General features: G+C 41.3%; 1 long non-coding RNA gene across 1 annotated transcript; it reads right to left on the minus strand.

Moving 5' to 3' along the window:
- Nucleotides 1-2,023: 2,023 nt before the first annotated feature.
- On the minus strand, nt 2,024-10,448 carry LOC142483973 (uncharacterized). Its single transcript, XR_012797519.1, has 6 exons — nt 10,407-10,448; nt 8,685-8,788; nt 6,973-7,076; nt 5,213-5,316; nt 4,135-4,238; nt 2,024-2,123 (listed from the first exon to the last, which is right to left on the minus strand). It is a non-coding gene; the product is annotated as an uncharacterized LOC142483973 (long non-coding RNA).
- Between the last annotated feature and the right edge of the window lie 3,486 nt (nt 10,449-13,934).

A 13,934-nucleotide genomic window follows, 5' to 3' on the forward strand; every position in this document is an offset into this window, starting at 1 on the left:
ACACACACACACACACGAGGTAATGTAAAGATGTGGGTGAACAGAGCGAAAAAGATTGTACTAGAAACGCTTATTAACATCAAAGGAATGGGCCTAAAGCAAAAGTTTGAACAGCAGCAGCAGCTGCAGTACCCCTGATATCTATGGATGGGACAGATACCCCCTGCAGACGCACGCACGCACACACACACACACAGGGAGGGGTCTGTAGTGTGACAGAGCACACCAGCTTCGCCACCAGGCACTCCTTCTTGAATTAAAATAAAACTATCTCCTTACCTCTTTCTGGATGCCCCCTCTTTACCAACAAGAGGGACAGGACCAGCTCTCCTCAGCTTCCATTTTCCTCTTCCTTTCCTCTCTCCCTTGAAAACTTTCTGCACCTGAGACAGTGGGAGGGAGGGAGATAGAGCATGAAACAGCACCCCAAATCCTGTCCCATTACAAGCAGCACAGGCTTCTGTCACTCTACTCCTCTGCCTCCAGTCATTTGCATGGGAGGGAGGAGCTGCTTGCTCTCTCTCTCCCTCTTTCTCCCTCTCTCTCCTCTACCTCTCTCCCTCCCTCTCTCTTTTAGAAGCTTTACACCTGCCATCCTGCCTACAGTATGTGATGATATCACAATGTCTCTCTTACATCACAGACAGGCTGACATCATCACACAGGCTGGCGGCCAGCAAGAGACAGAAATGCAGATAGAGACACACTGACAAATACATACACTGTAGGCACAGGCACCATGCGGCTTCTGCACCATAAAAGTTCATTTGAATCAAAAATAATGTCATCTTTTAAGTGAGGCGCTATTGAAATCTTGGGGGTCTAAGTGTCAAGACAATCTTGACATAAAACGGAGGCATCATTTTCAATCATTCAATAATGATGTGGTTTTGGATGACAGTATTCTATGAGATATCATGGGAAAATAATAGGAGACATAATGGAAATACAGTATCGTCCAATTTGTGACCATAATGGGAATATACATAGCGCTTCCTTCACAGGAAATAATACATGTGACATAACGGGAATGTAGTAAGTATGTGGGTTTGGCTGGGATTATCCTACATCCTGCAGGGATATAATAACTGGGAAAACGCTATATTTGATACCGCCACGTTGTGGGATGAGCGAGTAAACATTGCATGTCATTTCCCAGAATCCCTTGCTGCAGTGGGAGCACTGTATGCTACTGTACTGTAGGTGATAATGGTTGAAATATATATATATATATATATATATATATATAGATATAGATATATAGATATATATCTATATATATATATATATATATATATATATATATATATATATATATATATATACATACACATCAACCAGTACAATAATTTAAAAGGGGGGAATTAAAATGGTTGAAGTGGATAATGACAAGTATATACCGATCCAAAAAAACAACTCCTGAGCATGTATGTACTGCTTACATGGATGTACTATTAGCATGTACAGTGTTGTTTGTTACTGCAGTTACCAATTTATTTCCATTTTAAATATTTAATTTCTCTGAAATGGTGCAAGCAAATTGTATGAAAAGTTGCAAACGAATACATGAATGTTTTGTATCCAGAGTCAGGGGGATGAGATGAGATGGGGTCATGTTCATACAGTATTTGAACTGTACATTACTAAAAGAAGGCTTTTTTTCTATGCAGATACAGTATAGTGTTTCAAACACATGCTATACACACGTACACACACATACACATACACACACACACACACACACACACACACACACGAGGTAATGTAAAGATGTGGGTGAACAGAGCGAAAAAGATTGTACTAGAAACGCTTATTAACATCAAAGGAATGGGCCTAAAGCAAAAGTTTGAACAGCAGCAGCAGCTGCAGTACCCCTGATATCTATGGATGGGACAGATACCCCCTGCAGACGCACGCACGCACACACACACACACAGGGAGGGGTCTGTAGTGTGACAGAGCACACCAGCTTCGCCACCAGGCACTCCTTCTTGAATTAAAATAAAACTATCTCCTTACCTCTTTCTGGATGCCCCCTCTTTACCAACAAGAGGGACAGGACCAGCTCTCCTCAGCTTCCATTTTCCTCTTCCTTTCCTCTCTCCCTTGAAAACTTTCTGCACCTGAGACAGTGGGAGGGAGGGAGATAGAGCATGAAACAGCACCCCAAATCCTGTCCCATTACAAGCAGCACAGGCTTCTGTCACTCTACTCCTCTGCCTCCAGTCATTTGCATGGGAGGGAGGAGCTGCTTGCTCTCTCTCTCCCTCTTTCTCCCTCTCTCTCCTCTACCTCTCTCCCTCCCTCTCTCTTTTAGAAGCTTTACACCTGCCATCCTGCCTACAGTATGTGATGATATCACAATGTCTCTCTTACATCACAGACAGGCTGACATCATCACACAGGCTGGCGGCCAGCAAGAGACAGAAATGCAGATAGAGACACACTGACAAATACATACACTGTAGGCACAGGCACCATGCGGCTTCTGCACCATAAAAGTTCATTTGAATCAAAAATAATGTCATCTTTTAAGTGAGGCGCTATTGAAATCTTGGGGGTCTAAGTGTCAAGACAATCTTGACATAAAACGGAGGCATCATTTTCAATCATTCAATAATGATGTGGTTTTGGATGACAGTATTCTATGAGATATCATGGGAAAATAATAGGAGACATAATGGAAATACAGTATCGTCCAATTTGTGACCATAATGGGAATATACATAGCGCTTCCTTCACAGGAAATAATACATGTGACATAACGGGAATGTAGTAAGTATGTGGGTTTGGCTGGGATTATCCTACATCCTGCAGGGATATAATAACTGGGAAAACGCTATATTTGATACCGCCACGTTGTGGGATGAGCGAGTAAACATTGCATGTCATTTCCCAGAATCCCTTGCTGCAGTGGGAGCACTGTATGCTACTGTACTGTAGGTGATAATGGTTGAAATATATATATATATATATATATATATATAGATATATAGATATATATCTATATATATATATATATATATATATATATATATATACACTGGCGACACACTTTATTCGAGCTCGGCTAGTCCCACGAATTCGGGTATACCCGGGTGTATTGAGGTTTGTGACTGTTTTCTGCCCGAGTGCATTGAGGTATTTTCCAAGCAGGGATTGAAGCATTTTATTCCCGCTGGCTGCAATACTGCACAGTATATATATATATACTGCATTACAATTCATGAATTTATGCCATCTGGTAGACACGCGAAGCATTGCAGCCTATTAAATCCTAATCATTATCATTTAACAGATCAGCCGCCCGTCAGCCAGGCATGAACCCAGGCTGGGAAGGCAAACGCAACGGGGCTTGTGAGAGGTGAGGAGCGGCGCATTCCAGGTATCTGCCAGGTACATACTGGGTATTTGCTCGAATAAAGTGTGTCGGTGCAGTATACATACACATCAACCAGTACAATAATTTAAAAGGGGGGAATTAAAATGGTTGAAGTGGATAATGACAAGTATATACCGATCCAAAAAAACAACTCCTGAGCATGTATGTACTGCTTACATGGATGTACTATTAGCATGTACAGTGTTGTTTGTTACTGCAGTTACCAATTTATTTCCATTTTAAATATTTAATTTCTCTGAAATGGTGCAAGCAAATTGTATGAAAAGTTGCAAACGAATACATGAATGTTTTGTATCCAGAGTCAGGGGGATGAGATGAGATGGGGTCATGTTCATACAGTATTTGAACTGTACATTACTAAAAGAAGGCTTTTTTTCTATGCAGATACAGTATAGTGTTTCAAACACATGCTATACACACGTACACACACATACACATACACACACACACACACACACACACACACACGAGGTAATGTAAAGATGTGGGTGAACAGAGCGAAAAAGATTGTACTAGAAACGCTTATTAACATCAAAGGAATGGGCCTAAAGCAAAAGTTTGAACAGCAGCAGCAGCTGCAGTACCCCTGATATCTATGGATGGGACAGATACCCCCTGCAGACGCACGCACGCACACACACACACACAGGGAGGGGTCTGTAGTGTGACAGAGCACACCAGCTTCGCCACCAGGCACTCCTTCTTGAATTAAAATAAAACTATCTCCTTACCTCTTTCTGGGTGCCCCCTCTTTACCAACAAGAGGGACAGGACCAGCTCTCCTCAGCTTCCATTTTCCTCTTCCTTTCCTCTCTCCCTTGAAAACTTTCTGCACCTGAGACAGTGGGAGGGAGGGAGATAGAGCATGAAACAGCACCCCAAATCCTGTCCCATTACAAGCAGCACAGGCTTCTGTCCCTCTACTCCTCTGCCTCCAGTCATTTGCATGGGAGGGAGGAGCTGCTTGCTCTCTCTCTCCCTCTTTCTCCCTCTCTCTCCTCTACCTCTCTCCCTCCCTCTCTCTTTTAGAAGCTTTACACCTGCCATCCTGCCTACAGTATGTGATGATATCACAATGTCTCTCTTATATATATATATATATATATATATACATACACATCAACCAGTACAATAATTTAAAAGGGGGGAATTAAAATGGTTGAAGTGGATAATGACAAGTATATACCGATCCAAAAAAACAACTCCTGAGCATGTATGTACTGCTTACATGGATGTACTATTAGCATGTACAGTGTTGTTTGTTACTGCAGTTACCAATTTATTTCCATTTTAAATATTTAATTTCTCTGAAATGGTGCAAGCAAATTGTATGAAAAGTTGCAAACGAATACATGAATGTTTTGTATCCAGAGTCAGGGGGATGAGATGAGATGGGGTCATGTTCATACAGTATTTGAACTGTACATTACTAAAAGAAGGCTTTTTTTCTATGCAGATACAGTATAGTGTTTCAAACACATGCTATACACACGTACACACACATACACATACACACACACACACACACACACACACGAGGTAATGTAAAGATGTGGGTGAACAGAGCGAAAAAGATTGTACTAGAAACGCTTATTAACATCAAAGGAATGGGCCTAAAGCAAAAGTTTGAACAGCAGCAGCAGCTGCAGTACCCCTGATATCTATGGATGGGACAGATACCCCCTGCAGACGCACGCACGCACGCACGCACGCACGCACACACACAGGGAGGGGTCTGTAGTGTGACAGAGCACACCAGCTTCGCCACCAGGCACTCCTTCTTGAATTAAAATAAAACTATCTCCTTACCTCTTTCTGGATGCCCCCTCTTTACCAACAAGAGGGACAGGACCAGCTCTCCTCAGCTTCCATTTTCCTCTTCCTTTCCTCTCTCCCTTGAAAACTTTCTGCACCTGAGACAGTGGGAGGGAGGGAGATAGAGCATGAAACAGCACCCCAAATCCTGTCCCATTACAAGCAGCACAGGCTTCTGTCCCTCTACTCCTCTGCCTCCAGTCATTTGCATGGGAGGGAGGAGCTGCTTGCTCTCTCTCTCCCTCTTTCTCCCTCTCTCTCCTCTACCTCTCTCCCTCCCTCTCTCTTTTAGAAGCTTTACACCTGCCATCCTGCCTACAGTATGTGATGATATCACAATGTCTCTCTTACATCACAGACAGGCTGACATCATCACACAGGCTGGCGGCCAGCAAGAGACAGAAATGCAGATAGAGACACACTGACAAATACATACACTGTAGGCACAGGCACCATGCGGCTTCTGCACCATAAAAGTTCATTTGAATCAAAAATAATGTCATCTTTTAAGTGAGGCGCTATTGAAATCTTGGGGGTCTAAGTGTCAAGACAATCTTGACATAAAACGGAGGCATCATTTTCAATCATTCAATAATGATGTGGTTTTGGATGACAGTATTCTATGAGATATCATGGGAAAATAATAGGAGACATAATGGAAATACAGTATCGTCCAATTTGTGACCATAATGGGAATATACATAGCGCTTCCTTCACAGGAAATAATACATGTGACATAACGGGAATGTAGTAAGTATGTGGGTTTGGCTGGGATTATCCTACATCCTGCAGGGATATAATAACTGGGAAAACGCTATATTTGATACCGCCACGTTGTGGGATGAGCGAGTAAACATTGCATGTCATTTCCCAGAATCCCTTGCTGCAGTGGGAGCACTGTATGCTACTGTACTGTAGGTGATAATGGTTGAAATATATATATATATATATATATATATAGATATATATCTATATATATATATATATATATATATATATATATATATATATATATATATATATATATATATATATATATATATATATACACATACACATCAACCAGTACAATAATTTAAAAGGGGGGAATTAAAATGGTTGAAGTGGATAATGACAAGTATATACCGATCCAAAAAAACAACTCCTGAGCATGTATGTACTGCTTACATGGATGTACTATTAGCATGTACAGTGTTGTTTGTTACTGCAGTTACCAATTTATTTCCATTTTAAATATTTAATTTCTCTGAAATGGTGCAAGCAAATTGTATGAAAAGTTGCAAACGAATACATGAATGTTTTGTATCCAGAGTCAGGGGGATGAGATGAGATGGGGTCATGTTCATACAGTATTTGAACTGTACATTACTAAAAGAAGGCTTTTTTTCTATGCAGATACAGTATAGTGTTTCAAACACATGCTATACACACGTACACACACATACACATACACACACACACACACACACACACACACGAGGTAATGTAAAGATGTGGGTGAACAGAGCGAAAAAGATTGTACTAGAAACGCTTATTAACATCAAAGGAATGGGCCTAAAGCAAAAGTTTGAACAGCAGCAGCAGCTGCAGTACCCCTGATATCTATGGATGGGACAGATACCCCCTGCAGACGCACGCACGCACGCACGCACGCACGCACGCACACACACAGGGAGGGGTCTGTAGTGTGACAGAGCACACCAGCTTCGCCACCAGGCACTCCTTCTTGAATTAAAATAAAACTATCTCCTTACCTCTTTCTGGATGCCCCCTCTTTACCAACAAGAGGGACAGGACCAGCTCTCCTCAGCTTCCATTTTCCTCTTCCTTTCCTCTCTCCCTTGAAAACTTTCTGCACCTGAGACAGTGGGAGGGAGGGAGATAGAGCATGAAACAGCACCCCAAATCCTGTCCCATTACAAGCAGCACAGGCTTCTGTCCCTCTACTCCTCTGCCTCCAGTCATTTGCATGGGAGGGAGGAGCTGCTTGCTCTCTCTCTCCCTCTTTCTCCCTCTCTCTCCTCTACCTCTCTCCCTCCCTCTCTCTTTTAGAAGCTTTACACCTGCCATCCTGCCTACAGTATGTGATGATATCACAATGTCTCTCTTACATCACAGACAGGCTGACATCATCACACAGGCTGGCGGCCAGCAAGAGACAGAAATGCAGATAGAGACACACTGACAAATACATACACTGTAGGCACAGGCACCATGCGGCTTCTGCACCATAAAAGTTCATTTGAATCAAAAATAATGTCATCTTTTAAGTGAGGCGCTATTGAAATCTTGGGGGTCTAAGTGTCAAGACAATCTTGACATAAAACGGAGGCATCATTTTCAATCATTCAATAATGATGTGGTTTTGGATGACAGTATTCTATGAGATATCATGGGAAAATAATAGGAGACATAATGGAAATACAGTATCGTCCAATTTGTGACCATAATGGGAATATACATAGCGCTTCCTTCACAGGAAATAATACATGTGACATAACGGGAATGTAGTAAGTATGTGGGTTTGGCTGGGATTATCCTACATCCTGCAGGGATATAATAACTGGGAAAACGCTATATTTGATACCGCCACGTTGTGGGATGAGCGAGTAAACATTGCATGTCATTTCCCAGAATCCCTTGCTGCAGTGGGAGCACTGTATGCTACTGTACTGTAGGTGATAATGGTTGAAATATATATATATATATATATATATATAGATATATAGATATATATCTATATATATATATATATATATATATATATATATATATACATACACATCAACCAGTACAATAATTTAAAAGGGGGGAATTAAAATGGTTGAAGTGGATAATGACAAGTATATACCGATCCAAAAAAACAACTCCTGAGCATGTATGTACTGCTTACATGGATGTACTATTAGCATGTACAGTGTTGTTTGTTACTGCAGTTACCAATTTATTTCCATTTTAAATATTTAATTTCTCTGAAATGGTGCAAGCAAATTGTATGAAAAGTTGCAAACGAATACATGAATGTTTTGTATCCAGAGTCAGGGGGATGAGATGAGATGGGGTCATGTTCATACAGTATTTGAACTGTACATTACTAAAAGAAGGCTTTTTTTCTATGCAGATACAGTATAGTGTTTCAAACACATGCTATACACACGTACACACACATACACATACACACACACACACACACACACGAGGTAATGTAAAGATGTGGGTGAACAGAGCGAAAAAGATTGTACTAGAAACGCTTATTAACATCAAAGGAATGGGCCTAAAGCAAAAGTTTGAACAGCAGCAGCAGCTGCAGTACCCCTGATATCTATGGATGGGACAGATACCCCCTGCAGACGCACGCACGCACGCACGCACGCACACACACAGGGAGGGGTCTGTAGTGTGACAGAGCACACCAGCTTCGCCACCAGGCACTCCTTCTTGAATTAAAATAAAACTATCTCCTTACCTCTTTCTGGATGCCCCCTCTTTACCAACAAGAGGGACAGGACCAGCTCTCCTCAGCTTCCATTTTCCTCTTCCTTTCCTCTCTCCCTTGAAAACTTTCTGCACCTGAGACAGTGGGAGGGAGGGAGATAGAGCATGAAACAGCACCCCAAATCCTGTCCCATTACAAGCAGCACAGGCTTCTGTCCCTCTACTCCTCTGCCTCCAGTCATTTGCATGGGAGGGAGGAGCTGCTTGCTCTCTCTCTCCCTCTTTCTCCCTCTCTCTCCTCTACCTCTCTCCCTCCCTCTCTCTTTTAGAAGCTTTACACCTGCCATCCTGCCTACAGTATGTGATGATATCACAATGTCTCTCTTACATCACAGACAGGCTGACATCATCACACAGGCTGGCGGCCAGCAAGAGACAGAAATGCAGATAGAGACACACTGACAAATACATACACTGTAGGCACAGGCACCATGCGGCTTCTGCACCATAAAAGTTCATTTGAATCAAAAATAATGTCATCTTTTAAGTGAGGCGCTATTGAAATCTTGGGGGTCTAAGTGTCAAGACAATCTTGACATAAAACGGAGGCATCATTTTCAATCATTCAATAATGATGTGGTTTTGGATGACAGTATTCTATGAGATATCATGGGAAAATAATAGGAGACATAATGGAAATACAGTATCGTCCAATTTGTGACCATAATGGGAATATACATAGCGCTTCCTTCACAGGAAATAATACATGTGACATAACGGGAATGTAGTAAGTATGTGGGTTTGGCTGGGATTATCCTACATCCTGCAGGGATATAATAACTGGGAAAACGCTATATTTGATACCGCCACGTTGTGGGATGAGCGAGTAAACATTGCATGTCATTTCCCAGAATCCCTTGCTGCAGTGGGAGCACTGTATGCTACTGTACTGTAGGTGATAATGGTTGAAATATATATATATATATATATATATATATATAGATATATAGATATATATCTATATATATATATATATATATATATATATATATATACACACACATCAACCAGTACAATAATTTAAAAGGGGGGAATTAAAATGGTTGAAGTGGATAATGACAAGTATATACCGATCCAAAAAAACAACTCCTGAGCATGTATGTACTGCTTACATGGATGTACTATTAGCATGTACAGTGTTGTTTGTTACTGCAGTTACCAATTTATTTCCATTTTAAATATTTAATTTCTCTGAAATGGTGCAAGCAAATTGTATGAAAAGTTGCAAACGAATACATGAATGTTTTGTATCCAGAGTCAGGGGGATGAGATGAGATGGGGTCATGTTCATACAGTATTTGAACTGTACATTACTAAAAGAAGGCTTTTTTTCTATGCAGATACAGTATAGTGTTTCAAACACATGCTATACACACGTACACACACATACACATACACACACACACACACACACACACACGAGGTAATGTAAAGATGTGGGTGAACAGAGCGAAAAAGATTGTACTAGAAACGCTTATTAACATCAAAGGAATGGGCCTAAAGCAAAAGTTTGAACAGCAGCAGCAGCTGCAGTACCCCTGATATCTATGGATGGGACAGATACCCCCTGCAGACGCACGCACGCACGCACGCACGCACGCACACACACAGGGAGGGGTCTGTAGTGTGACAGAGCACACCAGCTTCGCCACCAGGCACTCCTTCTTGAATTAAAATAAAACTATCTCCTTACCTCTTTCTGGATGCCCCCTCTTTACCAACAAGAGGGACAGGTAATAGTACATCCATGTAAGCAGTACATACATGCTCAGGAGTTGTTTTTTTGGATCGGTATATACTTGTCATTATCCACTTCAACCATTTTAATTCCCCCCTTTTAAATTATTGTACTGGTTGATGTGTATGTATATATATATATAAATATATATATAGATATATATCTATATATCTATATATATATATATATATATATATTTCAACCATTATCACCTACAGTACAGTAGCATACAGTGCTCCCACTGCAGCAAGGGATTCTGGGAAATGACATGCAATGTTTACTCGCTCATCCCACAACGTGGCGGTATCAAATATAGCGTTTTCCCAGTTATTATATCCCTGCAGGATGTAGGATAATCCCAGCCAAACCCACATACTTACTACATTCCCGTTATGTCACATGTATTATTTCCTGTGAAGGAAGCGCTATGTATATTCCCATTATGGTCACAAATTGGACGATACTGTATTTCCATTATGTCTCCTATTATTTTCCCATGATATCTCATAGAATACTGTCATCCAAAACCACATCATTATTGAATGATTGAAAATGATGCCTCCGTTTTATGTCAAGATTGTCTTGACACTTAGACCCCCAAGATTTCAATAGCTCCTCACTTAAAAGATGACATTATTTTTGATTCAAATGAACTTTTATGGTGCAGAAGCCGCATGGTGCCTGTGCCTACAGTGTATGTATTTGTCAGTGTGTCTCTATCTGCATTTCTGTCTCTTGCTGGCCGCCAGCCTGTGTGATGATGTCAGCCTGTCTGTGATGTAAGAGAGACATTGTGATATCATCACATACTGTAGGCAGGATGGCAGGTGTAAAGCTTCTAAAAGAGAGAGGGAGGGAGAGAGGTAGAGGAGAGAGAGGGAGAAAGAGGGAGAGAGAGAGCAAGCAGCTCCTCCCTCCCATGCAAATGACTGGAGGCAGAGGAGTAGAGGGACAGAAGCCTGTGCTGCTTGTAATGGGACAGGATTTGGGGTGCTGTTTCATGCTCTATCTCCCTCCCTCCCACTGTCTCAGGTGCAGAAAGTTTTCAAGGGAGAGAGGAAAGGAAGAGGAAAATGGAAGCTGAGGAGAGCTGGTCCTGTCCCTCTTGTTGGTAAAGAGGGGGCATCCAGAAAGAGGTAAGGAGATAGTTTTATTTTAATTCAAGAAGGAGTGCCTGGTGGCGAAGCTGGTGTGCTCTGTCACACTACAGACCCCTCCCTGTGTGTGTGTGTGCGTGCGTGCGTGCGTGCGTCTGCAGGGGGTATCTGTCCCATCCATAGATATCAGGGGTACTGCAGCTGCTGCTGCTGTTCAAACTTTTGCTTTAGGCCCATTCCTTTGATGTTAATAAGCGTTTCTAGTACAATCTTTTTCGCTCTGTTCACCCACATCTTTACATTACCTCGTGTGTGTGTGTGTGTGTGTGTGTGTGTATGTGTATGTGTGTGTACGTGTGTATAGCATGTGTTTGAAACACTATACTGTATCTGCATAGAAAAAAAGCCTTCTTTTAGTAATGTACAGTTCAAATACTGTATGAACATGACCCCATCTCATCTCATCCCCCTGACTCTGGATACAAAACATTCATGTATTCGTTTGCAACTTTTCATACAATTTGCTTGCACCATTTCAGAGAAATTAAATATTTAAAATGGAAATAAATTGGTAACTGCAGTAACAAACAACACTGTACATGCTAATAGTACATCCATGTAAGCAGTACATACATGCTCAGGAGTTGTTTTTTTGGATCGGTATATACTTGTCATTATCCACTTCAACCATTTTAATTCCCCCCTTTTAAATTATTGTACTGGTTGATGTGTATGTATATATATATATATATATATATATATATATATATATATATATAGATATATATCTATATATCTATATATATATATATATATTTCAACCATTATCACCTACAGTACAGTAGCATACAGTGCTCCCACTGCAGCAAGGGATTCTGGGAAATGACATGCAATGTTTACTCGCTCATCCCACAACGTGGCGGTATCAAATATAGCGTTTTCCCAGTTATTATATCCCTGCAGGATGTAGGATAATCCCAGCCAAACCCACATACTTACTACATTCCCGTTATGTCACATGTATTATTTCCTGTGAAGGAAGCGCTATGTATATTCCCATTATGGTCACAAATTGGACGATACTGTATTTCCATTATGTCTCCTATTATTTTCCCATGATATCTCATAGAATACTGTCATCCAAAACCACATCATTATTGAATGATTGAAAATGATGCCTCCGTTTTATGTCAAGATTGTCTTGACACTTAGACCCCCAAGATTTCAATAGCGCCTCACTTAAAAGATGACATTATTTTTGATTCAAATGAACTTTTATGGTGCAGAAGCCGCATGGTGCCTGTGCCTACAGTGTATGTATTTGTCAGTGTGTCTCTATCTGCATTTCTGTCTCTTGCTGGCCGCCAGCCTGTGTGATGATGTCAGCCTGTCTGTGATGTAAGAGAGACATTGTGATATCATCACATACTGTAGGCAGGATGGCAGGTGTAAAGCTTCTAAAAGAGAGAGGGAGGGAGAGAGGTAGAGGAGAGAGAGGGAGAAAGAGGGAGAGAGAGAGCAAGCAGCTCCTCCCTCCCATGCAAATGACTGGAGGCAGAGGAGTAGAGGGACAGAAGCCTGTGCTGCTTGTAATGGGACAGGATTTGGGGTGCTGTTTCATGCTCTATCTCCCTCCCTCCCACTGTCTCAGGTGCAGAAAGTTTTCAAGGGAGAGAGGAAAGGAAGAGGAAAATGGAAGCTGAGGAGAGCTGGTCCTGTCCCTCTTGTTGGTAAAGAGGGGGCATCCAGAAAGAGGTAAGGAGATAGTTTTATTTTAATTCAAGAAGGAGTGCCTGGTGGCGAAGCTGGTGTGCTCTGTCACACTACAGACCCCTCCCTGTGTGTGTGTGTGTGTGCGTGCGTGCGTCTGCAGGGGGTATCTGTCCCATCCATAGATATCAGGGGTACTGCAGCTGCTGCTGCTGTTCAAACTTTTGCTTTAGGCCCATTCCTTTGATGTTAATAAGCGTTTCTAGTACAATCTTTTTCGCTCTGTTCACCCACATCTTTACATTACCTCGTGTGTGTGTGTGTGTGTGTGTATGTGTATGTGTGTGTACGTGTGTATAGCATGTGTTTGAAACACTATACTGTATCTGCATAGAAAAAAAGCCTTCTTTTAGTAATGTACAGTTCAAATACTGTATGAACATGACCCCATCTCATCTCATCCCCCTGACTCTGGATACAAAACATTCATGTATTCGTTTGCAACTTTTCATACAATTTGCTTGCACCATTTCAGAGAAATTAAATATTTAAAATGGAAATAAATTGGTAACTGCAGTAACAAACAACACTGTACATGCTAATAGTACATCCATGTAAGCAGTACATACATGCTCAGGAGTTGTTTTTTTGGATCGGTATATACTTGTCATTATCC

The sequence above is a fragment of the Ascaphus truei genome, unplaced genomic scaffold, assembly GCF_040206685.1.
Source record: "Ascaphus truei isolate aAscTru1 unplaced genomic scaffold, aAscTru1.hap1 HAP1_SCAFFOLD_410, whole genome shotgun sequence".
NCBI classification, from domain to species: domain Eukaryota; kingdom Metazoa; phylum Chordata; class Amphibia; order Anura; family Ascaphidae; genus Ascaphus; species Ascaphus truei.